Genomic DNA, 17,394 nt, shown 5'->3' with positions numbered 1-17,394 from the left:
TACTCCATGTATTCTACATGATGATGAGAATGACACAAATTGTGCTGATGTATTGATACATTTGCTGACTCTGTCACTTAGGAAATAGAAAATTGTTGGTGCCATCCTTTGTTTTAAACATTCTGCATATTTTAAAACCTAATGCATTATTTTTCAGCCTTTGATTCTTCAGGTTCAACATTTTCCGCTCATATAATATTGTCCAACACATAAGATTTCCAAATATGTAAGATTTTCATAATTTTCCTATAAACTTTCTTCACCTTTTCCTGTCTTTTAGCTCTAGTTCTCCAGTTTTTTCATAGTATGAAGTTCATTGTATTTTAATATAAAGCAGGGTTATTGCACTCATTATACTTTCTAATTCATTGTTTATGATCATTGTTTTAGCTATCTATGAATCTGAGTTTTTGATTTATAATTATTTTGATTTGTAATTAATATGACCTTTTGGTGGTTGCATTATATAGTTTTGATGCAAAGGTATTAAGCGAACATTAGTTTCTGTTCTCATTTTAAAGTGTTACTGGTATAAACCTTTTTTGATACTCTAGGGTGCTAAAAATACTTCCAGCCAAACAGAGTTTCAGAAAGCTAGACTTTGAGTTGTGCAAGAAAACACTCAAGGTCATTCAGACTAGAGATCCAGTTATTTCAGAAGCAGCTTTTATTGTCACATAAATACTGTGAGGCAAACAATTCTTCAGTAGCCTCAAGCATGTATTTCTTCTGTAAAAGACTGGGACTTGTAGAAGTTTGAGAGTCTAGGCTAGGTTTCTCAACCTTTTCCTTTCCAGGGTGGTTCCCTTATATTTTTTCTCCTTTTCCCATTAATAATTCACAGATCCTAGCTCTGACTACAAAAGTACTCAGTGAATGTTTTGTTGAATACATGAATCAACACGTGTATACAGGATATCTTCCTTAAAAGTTCATCACTTCTCTTTCAACTCCTATCTATTCCCATTGTAGACATAAAGGATATTTACACATATTACTGCTATACAAAAATGCTATATATATATATTTTTGTTAAATGTACACATGCTTGAATTCTTTAGTCCATTGAAATGTTTGACAAGATATTGCATTTCTGGTTTAGGCTTTTGTGAAAAATGTGTATTATCAGGACACCCCAAAACCTGGTCTATGTTGAATAGGGTATGCTCGAAGTGAAGTGTTTCAAATCCCCAAAGCACAATGTGAAGTATTGCCATTAACTTTTGATTTGCTAGACAAGGAAGATAGAGGAAACAGCAGGGTGGCATACAGGAAATGGAAATGGAGTGGACCATTTCGAGCAGGAAGGTCTAGGAAGTTTGGAAATTGGAGTGATCAAATGGATGAACTTAGAGTATAATGTGAGAGTACAAGCTTTAGGGTCAAGATGCCTGAATTTGTACTCTTTATTACTTGCTAGTAATGCACTAGCTATGTGCAAACTTTCTTGTTTTAATTTCTTGATCTATATGGTAGGAATCCCAGTACTTAACTCACGGGTTGGTGTGAGAATGAAAGAGGCACTTTATAAAATACATAGTAGAGCACCCAGCACATACTAAGGATAATATTGTTGTTATTCTTACAGAAGTTAGAAATCAGAAGATTCTTATGTTCTATGAAACTTGTCTTTTCTGGTGAACTCACCTATATAGAGCAGGATCATTGGAAGCAGTTTTGCATATAATTTTGTGAAATGAATATATTTTTTATTGTAGTTTTCTTTTTTTAAATAAATGTTTATTTTTGAGAAAGAGAGAGAGAGAGAGAGCGTGCACATGTGTGAGTGAGAAAGGGAGGGGCAGAGGGAGAAGGAGAGAAGGAGAATCCCAAGCAGAGAGAGAGGGAGAGAGAATGCCAAGTGGGCTCCACACTGTCAGTGTAGAGCCTGATGTGGGGCTCAAGCCCATGAACCATGCGATCATGACCTGGGCTGTAATCAAGAGTCAGATGCTTAACTGACTGAGCCACCCAGGTGACCTTTTATTATAGTTTTCAAGATCACATAACTATCAAGCTTTGACTAAATTATTCTTACTTTCTCTCCTTCTTCCTCCTCTCCATCCATTCCTTCCCTCTTCCTTTCTTGCCTCTTCCCTCCTTTCCTTCTTGCCTTCCTGTCTTCCTATCTCCCTTCTTCACTTCCTATCAGCATATATGACTTAACAAATATTTTCCACATGATTCTAGGTTACTGAGAATTCTTTCTTTCATCATCTATCTATCTAAATGTTTATGAAAAAAGATTGGCTAATTCTAGTTGAATGATTGAAAGAATTTGAATAAGAAATGATATTTAAACTAACTTTTGATTGTTCTCCAGGTGGGTTGGGTAGAGTAGAAGGTGGAATGGGGAAAGAGAGAAAGGATAGAAGGTGGAAGAATTATAAAAGGACAGATATATGAAATAAAACAGTGGTATTTAGTGGTATGAATAGAAATAGAATGGCTTCATTGAGGATTTTGATAATCATAGTGTTTTTAGCAGAGGAGTGACACAATCAGGCTCACCTCTGTTGGCAGTATAGAAGATAGATTAGAAATGACAGAATGATTTTAGGAGATTACTATGATAATTCCAATGCAATACTCTCTGGGAAGAAGTACTCAGGATGAAGAGAATAAATAGGTACTAGGCAGGGAGAATAAACAGGATTCAATCACCAATTAAACCTACAATGATTATGTATATCTTCCAGGCTATGTTCACTTGTGGGAAGCCAAGATGTGATTCCCAGGGGCACATGCTTACCTCTCCTTGATTTGGGGGTGATTCAAGGTCTCTCCCTCCACATAGTGCCAAGTACTCCCCTTTTCCACATTGTTGTTTCAGTCAGTATTGCTAGTGTTGCTGGGGTCTCATTTCTGGCCTTAGCTGCTCTTGCCCCTTCCCTTGGTCTCAGTTTTATGGCTATTTGTTGTCCACATCGTTGTCATTGTTGTTGCTTTTGCTGGTTCTCCTGCTATCGTGTCCGTGGGCAGTCCCAAAATTGTCCAGGACTGTTGCCCCTATCATGTTTGAAGTTCTTACTCATCTGCAGCTGCTAATATAGCTGGCCCTGATCTTGTTTTACTATAAACAGGAAGTATAGGAAAAGCAATAGGCTTTACAACCAATAAAATTCACAGTTCATTCTTAACTCTACCACTTACTAATTTGGGATGCTTTAGGTAAGCTATTCAAACTCTGAGGCTTAGTGTCTTTATTTTTAAAGTTAGGGTAATACCACCTACAATATAAGGTTGATTTGAGGATTCAGTGACTTCAAGCAATTAAAATGCCTAATGTACATTTGCAAATAGTGTGGCATATGGTAACTGGTTTTTATTACTATCTTGATCCTTATCACAGACCTTCTTGAGGTCCACTGCCATTTTTTATTCTATTCTACCTACCAAAGCCGACTGTAATCTTGTTTTCCCAAAGCTTTTGCTTTCTCAAAGTTCTTCTTGGTGATAAAAGGTTGAAGAGATCGTTTACATAATCCCGAGACCAATGTCTGAATTATAGGATTGCTTGATACCTGTGAGTTTCTCTCCCATCCCTATTGCTGCACACACTCATTGGGTTGCTTTTTCCCTTACTGCCATTTCTCACAGATCTTGTCCTTTGGTGCTATAATCCATCAATTTACATTTTCTTGTGGAAGAATACTAATGTACAAATCCACCCTGCCATGTAACTCAAATTATCCAAAGGCCAGAGGAGGGTGGGATGGAAGCCAGACTAAGTAGAACTGTAGTTGGAGAAATTAAATGGGTTATATCAGCCAAACCCTGAAGCAGGTGAAGGGTTATCCAATACACAATCCAAAGAGAGTGGTAAGCTCAGCTATGGTGTGGACATTTATCTCTAAGCAAGAAAGTTAATATGCTGATTCTAGTAAAAAAAAAAAAAAGCGCAGCCATAGCTGATTCCCCAAATCAAGTGGGCCATAGCATTAAAGTTTTGAGCAGTATTATATTCATAGCAGAACTCTAGCCTCTGACAGCCAGTGTAGGAACTGCATATAGAGTATCCCTCTATATTACAGGTGAATGACAGTTGTCAAGAAGAAATGGGCTTGAGACACCTAAATAGGCAAGAGTTCAGGGAAGAGGCCATTCTTTTTTTGAACAGTTTTTTAATGTTTTATTTTGATTCCAGTTATTTAACATGCAATGTTATGGTAGTGTCAGGTGTACAGTGTATGAGTCAACACTTCCATACATCACCCTTTGCCTATTTAACCCATCCCCTCACTGACCTCCCCTCTGGTACCCATCAGTTTCTTCTCTATAATTAAGAATCTGTTTGTTAATTTGTCTTTCCATCTCTCTCTGATTTTTTTCCTTTGCTTGTTTGTTTTGTTTCTTAAATTCTGCATATTAGTGAAATCATGGTATTTGTCTTTCTCTGAGTTATTTCACTTGGCATTATGCTCTCTAGCTCCATCCATGTCATTGCAAATGGCAAGATTTCATTCTTTTTTATTTTTTATGTCAGAGTCATATTCCATTGTGTATATATATGTATATGTATATATATATATGCTGCATGTATATATACATATATACATGTATATATACATATTTACTAGTATATATACATATTTACTAGAATCAGCATGTATGTGTATGTGTGTGTGTGTGTGTGTATACACACACACACACACACATACACACCAATTTTTCTTTATTCATCACTTGATGGACACATGGGCTGCTTCCATAGTTTGGCTATTGTCAATAATGCTCCTATAAACATAGGGGGGTGTATGTGTCCCTTCGAATTAGTATTTTTATATTCTTTGGGTAAATACCTAGTATCACAACTGCTGAATCCTAGGGTAGTTCTATTTTTAACTTTTTGAGGAACCTCTGTACTGTTTTCCAGAGGGGCTTCACCAGTTTGCATTCCCATCAACAGTGTAAGAGGGTTTCTTTATCTCCACATCCTCACCAATATCTGTTGTTTCTTGTGTTGTTCATTTTTGCCATTCTGACAGGTGTGAGATGATATCTCATTGTAGTTTTGATTTGCATTTCCCTGATGATAAGTGATGATGAGCAATTTTCATGTGTCTGTTGGCCATCAGCCTGTCTTCTTTGGAAAAATATCTGTTCATGTCTTCTGCTCATTTTTAATTGGATTATTTGTTTTTTGGGTATTGAGTTTTATAAGTTCTTTATAGATTTTGGACACTAACCCTTTATCAGATATGTAATTTGCAAATATCTTCTCCAATTCTATAGTTTACCTTTTAGTTTTGTTGATTGTTTCTCCACTGTGCAGAAACTTTTTATTTTGTTATAGTCCTAATAGTTTACTTTAACTTTTGTTTCCCTTGCCCAGGAGGCATATCTAGAAAGAAGTGCTACAGCCGATATCAAAGAAGTTACTGTCTAGTTCTTCCAGGACTTTTATGGTTTCAGGTCTCACATTGAGGTCTTTGATCCATTTTGAATTTTTGTATGCGGTACTAGGAAGTGATTTAGTTTCATTCTTTGCATGTAGCTGTCCAGTTTTCCCAGCACCATTTGTTGAAGAAACTGTCTTTTTCCCATTGTATATTCTTGCCTCCTTTGTTGAGGATCAATTAATCATATAATTGTAGGTTTGTTTCTAGATTTTATATTTTCTTCTATTGATCTATTTTTGTGCTTGTACCATACTGTCTTGATTACTACAGCTTTGTGCCATGAACCACCCTTGTATCATGGAAATAAATCCTACTTGATCATGGTGTGTGATTTTTTTTAATATATTGTTGAATTTGGTTTGCTAGTATTTTGTTTAAAATTTTTGCATGTGTGTTCATCAGGGATATTGGCCTGTAGTTCTCTTTTTTAGTGGCGTCTTTATCAGGTTTTGATACCAGAGTAATTCTGGCCTCATAGAATGAATTTGGAAGTTTTCTTTCCATTTCTATTTTTTGAGTAGGTATTAATTCTTCTTTAAGTATTTGGGAGAATATGGTAGCTGTAAAGCTATGTGGTCCTGGACTTTATTTCTTGGGAGTTTTATGATTATTGACTCAGTTTCTTTGCTGATTATTGGTCTCCTCAAATTTCCTGTTTCTTCCTGTTTCAGTTTTGGTAATTTATATTTTTCTAGGAATTTATTGTTTTCTTCCAGGTTGTCCGGTTTGTTGGCATATAGTTTTTCATAATATTCTCTTATGATTGTTTGCATTTCTGTGATGTTAGTTGTTATTTCTCCTCTCTCATTTGTAATTTTATTAATTTCAGTCTTTTCTCTTTTTTCTTGATAATCTGGTTAGAGGTTCAGAAATTTTTTTGTTTTTTCAAAGAACCAGTTCCTGGTTTCATTGATCTGTTCTATTGTTTTTTGTAGTTTCAATTTAATCTAATCTTTATTGTTTCCTTCCTTCTGCTGGTTTTAGGTGTTGTTTGGTCTTTTATCAGTCCTTTAGGTGCAAGATTAGGTTGTTTGAGATTTTTCTTGCTTCTTGAGGTAGAGCTGTATTGCTATAAAAGTCCCTTTTAGAACTGCTTTAGCTGCATCACAGAGGTTTTTGGACCATTGTGTTTTCATTTTCATTTGTTTCCATGTACTTTTTAAATTTCTTCTTTAAATTCCTGGTTGACTCATTCATTGTTTAGTAGCATGTTATTTAACGTCCATGTATTAGTGGTCTTTCCAGACTTTTATTCTTGTGGTTGACTTCTAGTTTCATAGCCTTGTGGTCAGAAAAGGTGCATGGTATGACTCTGATCTTGAACTTGTTGAACTTGTTGAGGCTTGTTTTGTAGCCTAATATGTGATCTGTTCTAGATAATGTTCCATGTGCACTTGAAAGGAATGTGTATTCTGCTGTTTTAGGAGGTGATGTTCTGAGTATGTCTGTTAAATCCATCTGTTCCAGTGTATTATTCAAAGCTATTGTTTCCTTGTTGATTTTCTGTTTAGATAATGTGTCCATTGATGTAAGTGTGGTGTTGAAGCCCCTACCATTACTGTATTATTATCAAATAGTTCCTTTATGTTTGTTATTAACTGTCTTATGTATTTGGTTACTTCTGTGTTGTGTGCATAAATATTTATAATTGTTATATCATCTTGTTGGATTGTCCCCTTCAGTATTATATAGTATCTCTTTGTCTCTTGTTACAGTCTTTGTTTTAAAGTCTGTTTTGTCTGAAATAGGGGTGCCTGGGTGGCTCAGTCAGTTAAGTGTCCAACTCTTGATTTTGGCTCTGGTCATGATCTTGTGGTTTGTGAGTTTGAGCCCCACATTGGGCTCTGCACTGACAGTGTAGAGCCTGCTTGAGAGTCTCTCTCTCTCTCTCTCTCTCTCTCTCTCTCTCTCTCTCTCTCTCTCCCTCTATCTCTCTGCCTCTTCCCTGCTTGCTCCCTCTCAAAATAAATAAATAAATAAACAAAAAAAGTCTATTTTGTCTGAAATAAGTCTATTTTCTTTTGACTCCATTTACATGATAGATATTTCTCCATCTCCCTACTTTCAACCTTCAGATGTCTTTAGATCTAAAATGAGTATTTTTTAGGCAGCATATAGATGGACCTTGTTTTTTTAATCCATTCTATCACCTTATGTCTTTTGATTGGAGCACTTAGTCCATTTACATTCAAAGTAATTATTAATAGATATTGTATTTATTGCCATTTAATTACTTGTTTAATGGTTGTTTCTGAAGATTTTTCTCTTCTGTGTATAGCAGTCTATATTCAGTCGATGGTTGTTTAAGTTTGAACCCATTTCTTTCTCCTGTCTTCCCAATGTTTAAGGTATATGTTATTACATTTTAGATATATATTTTTTTTAGTTCCTGGACTGATTTTTTCCAGAAATATTCATCTTCTCTATTATTTAATTGTGGGGCTTGTTCTTCCAGTTTTCAGATCACTGTCTGGTTTGTTGACTCGGGTGTAGATGATATCTAGTTGAAAATGTGGCATGGGGTGAACTGAGGGTCCCCCTACTCTGCCATCTTCCCAAGAGGCCATTCTTAAGGAGGATTAGGCTAGTGGTTAGGAGCATGGTTCCTGGGGCCAGATTACCTGGGTCCAAATCCCAGTTATACCATTTTCTAACTATGTGATTTCAGGCAACTTATTTAACCTCTTTGTGCCTCAATATCCTCATCTATGAGATAGGGATGATAATGACACTTGCTTCATAGGGTTTTTGTGAGAATTTAATGGATTAATACATTTTAAGTGAAACAAAAAATGCCTGGCATTTGGTTGACACTCAGCAAATATTAGCTATATTTTATTGTTGTTTTTGTTACTTACACTAGGTAGGGAAACCAAGACAGAAAGAAATTTCAAAGATGGGGCCAATAGATTTTTAGTGTGCAGGAAGAAGACAATTCAAGAGGAATTTACAGCCTGAAAAAAACTTGTAAGGACTCATGTCTGGCACATTGACACATTGACAATCATCCTAGGTTAATTGGGCTGAGGTTGTTACTGTACTTCCGTTTCTGAGTCAAGACTACCTGAAGAACAGGAGGAACTGATCCATCAGGCTAATCCTCAGTATGCCCTCTGGAGAAGCTGGAGAAGGTAGGAGTTTAATCCCTCCAGAATTCTTGCTGCCATCCTGCAAGCGCTCCTAGGGGACCAAAAAATGCTTTTGCACATATGAACTACTGTGACCCTAAGTCACACAGAATCTCATGCAACCGTCTTTAGTTGTACTTGAAGTTGATCTAGATGATTCATCTGCTCCTTTAAATTACTTTCAGCCTATATTTAAATGAAGAACAAACATTTCACTCAGATGGATTCATGGTACTTCGTTTCCATATGATTATTTTTGGGCTGAGCAACAAGTAAACTTTATGTTCTACATAAAAGGGTAATGCTAAATAGTCTAAATTAGGTAATGCTAAGTAAACAGCTTCAGTACAGTCTCAATACAGAAATAATATGTAAATTCCAAAACTTTTTAAATATTTTGAATGCATCTGAGATTCTAGTGTTTTTAAACTACCACTGATGATATCATTAAGGTACAGAATTGATTTCTCAGGTGTTTTGACTATTAAAAAGTGTTTAAGTTAGATTATAAGTTGGCAAATGTTATCATACACCTTGTTAAAACTGTTTAATATTTTCAAATGTCAAAGGAGAACCCAGAACTGTAATGTCAAGCATTGCACATTTTGGATTTAATTTTGTAGTTCTTTGTAACATTTACCTTGCTAATCGTTGGTATTAATTTCCTTTTTTTTTGTTTGATTTGCTCTGGGTAAAACTTTAAAGCATTTTTTAATTTTGCATAAAATCTGTAGTTTGCCTTTTGTTTTGTTTTATATATTTTTTTATGAGTGAAGCAAAGCTAAGAATGAAGAAAAAAGTAGGAAAAATACAATTTGCCAACTGTTCTTTCCTCTTTTCTCTCCCTTGAAGCCATTACACATTTATACTCCTGCTCAACCCAAACTATTTTAGGGAGTGGTAAGGAGAGAAAAAAAAGAAAAGAAAAAGAGAAGATAAGCCCTATCCCTCCCAAACACTTCCTTTAACTTCTCCTCCCATATTCTTTTTCATTTTTACTTGACACCATCCACTTCAGTCTCACCCTGGATCCTATTTCCTCTGAGATTCTATTTGACTTGTTTCTGATATCTGGTCCCTAACATCATACTGTTCTACCTCAGGATCCTAGAGCTAGCACTAGTGGCTTGGAGCTGGAGAAATTTCGTCTTCTTCTGGTCGTCATGTAAGAAGTGTTCTATGATCAATAACTAGGATTGTAAGAGGTGAGACATGCCTCTGATACCCAGAATTTAAAGTACAGAATTCCTGTTCCTTTAGCCATATGGTTTCTGTTCTGAATTCTTTCCAGGTTCTAAACAAAGCAATTTATGTATGTTCAGACAATACCTAGTATATATGGGGTGGGGGGAGGAGACGAACAAGTAAAAAGTGTGCTTCCTCTGTTTTGAAGGGCTCAGTTTATTTTCTAAGCATTTAGTAAGACATTTTGTTTGACTTCATTGCCTTTCTTTCTCTTCCTCTTTCTCCCTTCCTTCCTTTCCTCCTTCCTTCTTCTCTCCCTCCCTCATTCCTCTTCCTTCTTCTTTCCTTCCTTCCTTCCTTCCTTCCTTCCTTATAATTGAAGTATAGTTGACACACAATGTTACAATAGTTTCAGGTCTACGACATAGTGATTTGACAACTCTGTTCATTATGCTATGCTCACCATGAGTGTAGCTACCATGTATCACCATGCAATGCTATTATAATACCATTGAATATACTCCCTGTCGTGTACTTTTTATCCTCATAACTTACTCATTGTGTAACTGGAAGCCTGTACTTCCCACTCTCCTTCACCCATTTTACCCATCCCTCCACCCCCTTCCCCTGTGGTAACCATCAGTTTGTTCTCTGTATTTATGGGTCTGTTTCTGTTTTTTCCCTTTTGTTGTTGTTTGTTGTTGTTGCTGTTTTAATTCCACAAAAAAATGAAATCATATGCTTTTGTCTTTTTCTGTCTGACTTATTTCACTTAACATAATACACTATAGGTTCATCTATGTTGTTGCAGTTGACAAGATATCATTCTTTCTAATGGCTGAGTAATATTCCATTGTATATATAAACTACTTCCTTTTTATTCATTTTTGGACACTTGGGTTGCTTTCGTATGTTGGCTGTTGTAAGTAATGCTTCAGTAAACATGAGGGTGCATATATCTTTTTGAATCAGTACTTTAAATTTCTGTGGGTAATACCCAGTGGTGGAATTATTGGATCATATGGTATTTCTATTTTTAATATTTTGAGGAACCTCCATGCTGTTTTCCATAGTGGTTACACCAATTTACATTCCCGTCAACAGTGCCCAAGTGTTCCTTTTTCTCCATATTCTCCCTAACACTTGTTTCTTGTCTTTTGATTTTAGCCATTTTGACAGGTGTAAGGTGATATCCCATTGTGGTTTTGATTTGCATTCTCCTGATGATTAGTGATGTTGAGCATCTCTTCATGTGTTTATTGGTCTTCTGTATATCTTCTTCAAAAAAATGTTTATTCAGGTCCTCTGCCCGCTTTTTAATTAGACTATTTATTTATTTTTGTGGTGTTGAGTTGTGTAAGTTCTTTATATATTTTGGATATTAACCTCTTATTGGATATATCATTTGTAAATATCTTCTCCTATCCAGTAGGTTGCCTTTTAATTTTGTTGATGGTTTTTGGTTTTTTTTGAGTTTGTCATTAAAACACAGAATTTCTATTTTGCTTTCCCTGTTGTATTTGGGAATCAGATTGCTGAAATTTTCAAGCCTGAATTGTACTTAGGATCGTGTCTGAAATAAATTTATTGATTTAAACCAGCTGATATGGCTCCATAGTATGATTTATACTTCCACATACATGTTACTGCATTTTAAACTATCTTCTGAATGCTGAACAAAATTACCCAACAGAGTATACGGAAATTTTAGTAGGTTTCTTACTAATTTTCATTTCTTGCTATTGTGTGCTCAAACTCCAACACAAGTTGTGTACGTTTTCTCAGGGAAATTTTAAGAAAGGATCTTGAATATTTTGGGATACAGATTTTAATTTCCTTAGTAAGTACTGTCCTCACAGCCATCTCAAATATTTTGAAGTTATGGCTATAATATTGATCTGTAATATTTAAGCAATGAAAAAATATTGTCAAATCTCTATTTTAGTCATTTAGAAATTATCCTATTCTTTGGTACCTACGCACATATTTTTCTTGGGAAATATTTTATTTACAATTTTTCTCATTGTTTTACATTCAAAATATTCTGGTACATTTGCGAATGACTATAGTAGGAACCACAATGACTGGGTTAGACTTTGAGTTCCAGCACAGGTGTTATTCATCTTGGGAATGTTGCTCCATCTTTCTGAACTTTAGCTTCATATTATACAGTGAGGATAATAATAATACCTACCAACAATATTGTTATGAGGATTATATAAATTAGTATCTGTGAAAAGATTAGAATAGTGCCTGGAACACAGTAAGGGCTATAGAATTGTTTGTTTTGTTATTATTTTTTGATTATTTGGGAAAGATTAGGAGAAAAGGATATGAAATACAAAGCTGCAGAGGGAATTTTCTACAAAAGGGTGTTACAATAATCTCTTGGAAAAGGGTACTAATTCTCACTGACCATGATTAGATTTAACATTGATGTACAATGAATCAGAGAAGACTTTGTATTGATCAGTATGAGATGGTTAGAAGAATGCTTTAATATCTAAGTAACAACTGTTATATTGAACTCTGCTCCTTAATAAGGTAAAGTATTGGAACAGTTATAATTCTTCGCTACTCTTAAATTTTTTTTAATGCTTATTTATTTTTAAGAGAGACAGAGACAGAATGTGAGTGGGTTAGGGGCAGAGAGAGAGAGGGAGACACAGAGGCAGAAGCAGGCTCCAGGCTCTGAGCTGTCAGCACAGAGCTTGATGCAGAGCTCTAACTCACGAGCGGCAAGATCATGACCTGAGCCGAAATTGGACACTCAACCGACTGAGCCACCCAGGCGCCCCTCTTTGCTATTCTTATTAGGAAGACTTAGGTGAAACAAGCCAATGAGAGCTAAGATCCTACTTCTGCTGCAGCAGAGGGACATTGATGGACTACTCTGGAAATGGCCTGACTGGTTTAAGACACAGGTCATGGATGCGGTGGAGGAGTAGAGAGTGCTGAGCTTTGTCAGGGCTAGGATGGCCACAGTACACAGCACCAATGTGCTTTGAAATCCAGTTTGCGCTTGATCATTTCCTCTATGAGAAAAATATGGTGTACCAGGAAGTCACTCAGGGTTCAAAAGAGCTCATTGGTAAATAAACATGTCTAGTCATTTCCATCCCAGGGAAGAATGCTCAGATAGAGAGTTGTGATCATCTCTTATGTTGGGATCAGGGATGGAAGAATAGAAGAGTGATTTACCCCTCTTTTCTTTTAAAAATATACCATACCCAATGTGTCTGGCTTGAAGAGTATTAACTGGGTTGCAACATGCTTGTGGGCTTGGGGAGAGTTAGATAGCCCAGTTTAGAAGTAATTTACATGGGTACTTTTTATTTTATAAAGCATGTCCTGATGTGCTACATACTTATCTCATATGTGTATCTCCACACCTACTCATTATTCCCCCCCCAAACTGTTTCCTTCATTCTTTATTAATATTATCACAATTCACTTTTATTTATTTTTATTATTATTTTTTTTAATATATGAAATTTATTGTCAAATTGGTTTCCATACAACACCCAGTGCTCATCCCAAAAGGTGCCCTCCTCAATACCCATCACCCACCCTCTCCTCCATCCCACCCCCCATCAACCCTCAGTTTGTTCTCAGTTTTTAACAGTCTCTTATGCTTTGGCTCTCTCCCACTCTAACCTCTTTTTTTTTTTTTTCTTTTTTCCTCCCCCTCCCCCATGGGTTCCTGTTAAGTTTCTCAGGATCCACATAAGAGTGAAACCATATGGTATCTGTCTTTCTCTGTATGGCTTATTTCACTTAGCATCACACTCTCCAGTTCCATCCACGTTGCTACAAAAGGCCATATTTCATTCTTTCTCATTGCCACGTAGTACTCCATTGTGTATATAAACCACAATTTCTTTATCCATTCATCAGTTGATGGACATTTAGGCTCTTTCCATAATTTGGCTATTGTTGAGAGTGCTGCTATGAACATTGGGGTACAAGTGCCGCTATGCATCAGTACTCCTGTATCCCTTGGATAAATTCCTAGCAGTGCTATTGCTGGGTCATAGGGTAGGTCTATTTTTAATTTTCTGAGGAACCTCCACACTGCTTTCCAGAGCGGCTGCACCAATTTGCATTCCCACCAACAGTGCAAGAGGGTTCCACATCCTCTCCAGCGTCTACAGTCTCCTGATTTGTTCATTTTGGCCACTCTGACTGGCGTGAGGTGATACCTGAGTGTGGTTTTGATTTGTATTTCCCTGATAAGGAGCGACGCTGAACATCTTTTCATGTGCCTGTTGGCCATCCGGATGTCTTCTTTAGAGAAGTGTCTATTCATGTTTTCTGCCCATTTCTTCACTGGGTTATTTGTTTTTTGAGTGTGGAGTTTGGTGAGCTCTTTATAGATTTTTGGATACTAGCCCTTTGTCCGATATGTCATTTGCAAATATCTTTTCCCATTCCGTTGGTTGCCTTTTAGTTTTGTTGGTTGTATCCTTTGCTGTGCAGAAGCTTTTTATCTTCATAAGGTCCCAGTAATTCATTTTTGCTTTTAATTCCCTTGCCTTTGGGGATGTGTCGAGTAAGAGATTGCTACGGCTGAGGTCAGAGAGGTCTTTTCCTGCTTTCTTCTCTAAGGTTTTGATGGTTTCCTGTCTCACATTTGGGTCCTTTATCCATTTTGAGTTTATTTTTTGTGAATGGTGTGAGAAAGTGGTCTAGTTTCAACCTTCTGCATGTTGCTGTCCAGTTCTCCCAGAACCATTTGTTAAAGAGGCTGTCTTTTTTCCATTGGATGTTCTTTCCTGCTTTGTCAAAGATGAGTTGGCCATACGTTTGTGGGTCTAGTTCTGGGGTTTCTCTTCTATTCCATTGGTCTATGTGTCTGTTTTTGTGCCAATACCATGCTGTCTTGATGATGACAGCTTTGTAGTCGAGGCTAAAGTCTGGGATTGTGATGCCTCCTGCTTTGGTCTTCTTCTTCAAAATTCCTTTGGCTATTTGGGGCCTTTTGTGGTTCCATATGAATTTTAGGATTGCTTGTTCTAGTTTTGAGAAGAATGCTGATGCAATTTTGATTGGGATTGCATTAAATGTGTAGATAGCTTTGGGTAGTATTGACATTTTGACAATATTTATTCTTCCAATCCATGAGCAGGGAATGTCTTTCCATTTCTTTAAATCTTCTTCAATTACCTTCATAAGCTTTCTATAGTTTTCAGCATACAGATCCTTTACATCTTTGGTTAGATTTATTCCTAGGTATTTTATGCTTCTTGGTGCAATTGTGAATGGGATCAGTTTCTTTATTTGTCTTTCTGTTGCTTCATTGTTGTGTATAAGAATGCAACTGATTTCTGTACATTGATTTTGTATCCTGCAACTTTGCTGAATTCATGTATCAATTCTAGCAGACTTTTGGTGGAGTCTATCGGATTTTCCATGTATAATATCATGTCATCTGCAAAAAGCGAAAGCTTGACTTCATCTTTGCCAATTTTGATGCCTTTGATTTCCTTTTGTTGTCTGATTGCTGATGCTAGAACTTCCAGCACTATGTTCAACAACAGCGGTGAGAGTGGGCATCCCTGTCGTGTTCCTGATCTCAGGGAAAAAGCTCTCAGTTTTTCCCCGTTGAGGATGATGTTAGCTGTGGGCTTTTCATAAATGGCTTTTATGATCTTTAAGTATGTTCCTTCTATCCCGACCTTCTCAAGGGTTTTTATTAAGAAAGGGTGCTGGATTTTGTCAAAGGCCTTTTCTGCATCGATTGACAGGATCATATGGTTCTTCTCTTTTTTTTTGTTAATGTGATGTATCACGTTGATTGATTTGCGAATGTTGAACCAGGCCTGCATCCCAGGAATGAATCCTACTTGGTCATGGTGAATAATTCTTTTTATATGCCGTTGAATTCGATTTGCTAGTATCTTATTGAGAATTTTTGCATCCATATTCATCAAGGATATTGGCCTATAGTTCTCTTTTTTTACTGGGTCTCTGTCTGGTTTAGGAATCAAAGTAATACTGGCTTCATAGAATGAGTCTGGAAGTTTTCCTTCCCTTTCTATTTTTTGGAATAGCTTGAGAAGGATAGGTATTATCTCTGCTTTAAACGTCTGGTAGAACTCCCCTGGGAAGCCATCTGGTCCTGGACTCTTATTTGTTGGGAGATTTTTGATAACCGATTCAATTTCTTCGCTGGTTATTGGTCTGTTCAAGCTTTCTGTTTTCTCCTGATTGAGTTTTGGAAGAGTGTGGGTGTTCAGGAATTTGTCCATTTCTTCCAGGTTGTCCAGTTTGTTGGCATATAATTTTTCATAGTATTCCCTGATAATTGTTTGTATCTCTGAGGGATTGGTTGTAATAATTCCATTTTCATTCATGATTTTATCTATTTGGGTCATCTCCCTTTTCTTTTTGAGAAGCCTGGCTAGAGGTTTGTCAATTTTGTTTATTTTTTCAAAAAACCAACTCTTGGTTTCGTTGATCTGCTCTACAGTTTTTTTAGATTCTATATTGTTTATTTCTGCTCTGATCTTTATTATTTTTCTTCTTCTGCTGGGTTTAGGCTGCCTTTGCTGTTCTGCTTCTATTTCCTTTAGGTGTGCTGTTAGATTTTGTATTTGGGATTTTTCTTGTTTCTTGAGATAGGCCTGGATTGCAATGTATTTTCCTCTCAGGACTGCCTTCGCTGCGTCCCAAAGCGTTTGGATTGTTGTATTTTCATTTTCGTTTGTTTCCATATATTTTTTAATTTCTTCTCTAATTGCCTGGTTGACCCACTCATTCGTTAGTAGGGTGTTCTTTAACCTCCATGCTTTTGGAGGTTTTCCAGACTTTTTTTCTGTGGTTGATTTCAAGCTTCATAGCATTGTGGTCTGAAAGTATGCATGGTATAATTTCAATTCTGGTAAACTTATGAAGGGCTATTTTGTGACCCAGTATATGGTCTATCTTGGAGAATGTTCCATGTGCACTCGAGAAGAAAGTATATTCTGTTGCTTTGGGATGCAGAGTTCTAAATATATCTGTCAAGCCCATCTGATCCAATGTCTCATTCAGGGCCCTTGTTTCTTTATTGACCGTGTGTCTAGATGATCTATCCATTTCTGTAAGTGGGGTGTTAAAGTCCCCTGCAATTACCACATTCTTATCAATAAGGTTGCTTATGTTTGTGAGTAATTGTTTTATATATTTGGGGGCTCCGGTATTCGGCGCATAGACATTTATAATTGTTAGCTCTTCCTGATGGATAGACCCTGTAACTGTTATTTAATGTCCTTCTTCATCTCTTGTTACAGCCTTTAATTTAAAGTCTAGTTTGTCTGATATAAGTATGGCTACTCCAGCGTTCTTTTGGCTTCCAGTGGCATGATAAATAGTTCTCCATCCCCTCACTCTCAATCTAAAGGTGTCCTCAGGTAAAATGAGTCTCTTGTAGACAGCAAATAGATGGGTCTTGTTTTTTTTATCCATTCTGATACCCTATGTCTTTTGGTTGGCGCATTTAATCCATTTACATTCAGTGTTATTATAGAAAGATACGGGTTTAGAGTCATTGTGATGTCTGTATGTTTTATGCTTGTAGTGATGTCTCTGGTACTTTGTCTCACAGGGTCCCCCTTAGGATCTCTTGTAGGGCTGGTTTAGTGGTGACAAATTCCTTCAGCTTTTGTTTGTTTGGGAAGACCTTTATCTCTCCTTCT

The sequence above is a fragment of the Acinonyx jubatus genome, chromosome B1 (assembly GCF_027475565.1).
Source record: "Acinonyx jubatus isolate Ajub_Pintada_27869175 chromosome B1, VMU_Ajub_asm_v1.0, whole genome shotgun sequence".
Taxonomy (NCBI): domain Eukaryota; kingdom Metazoa; phylum Chordata; class Mammalia; order Carnivora; family Felidae; genus Acinonyx; species Acinonyx jubatus.
Note: the sequence above shows the minus strand (reverse complement) of the source record.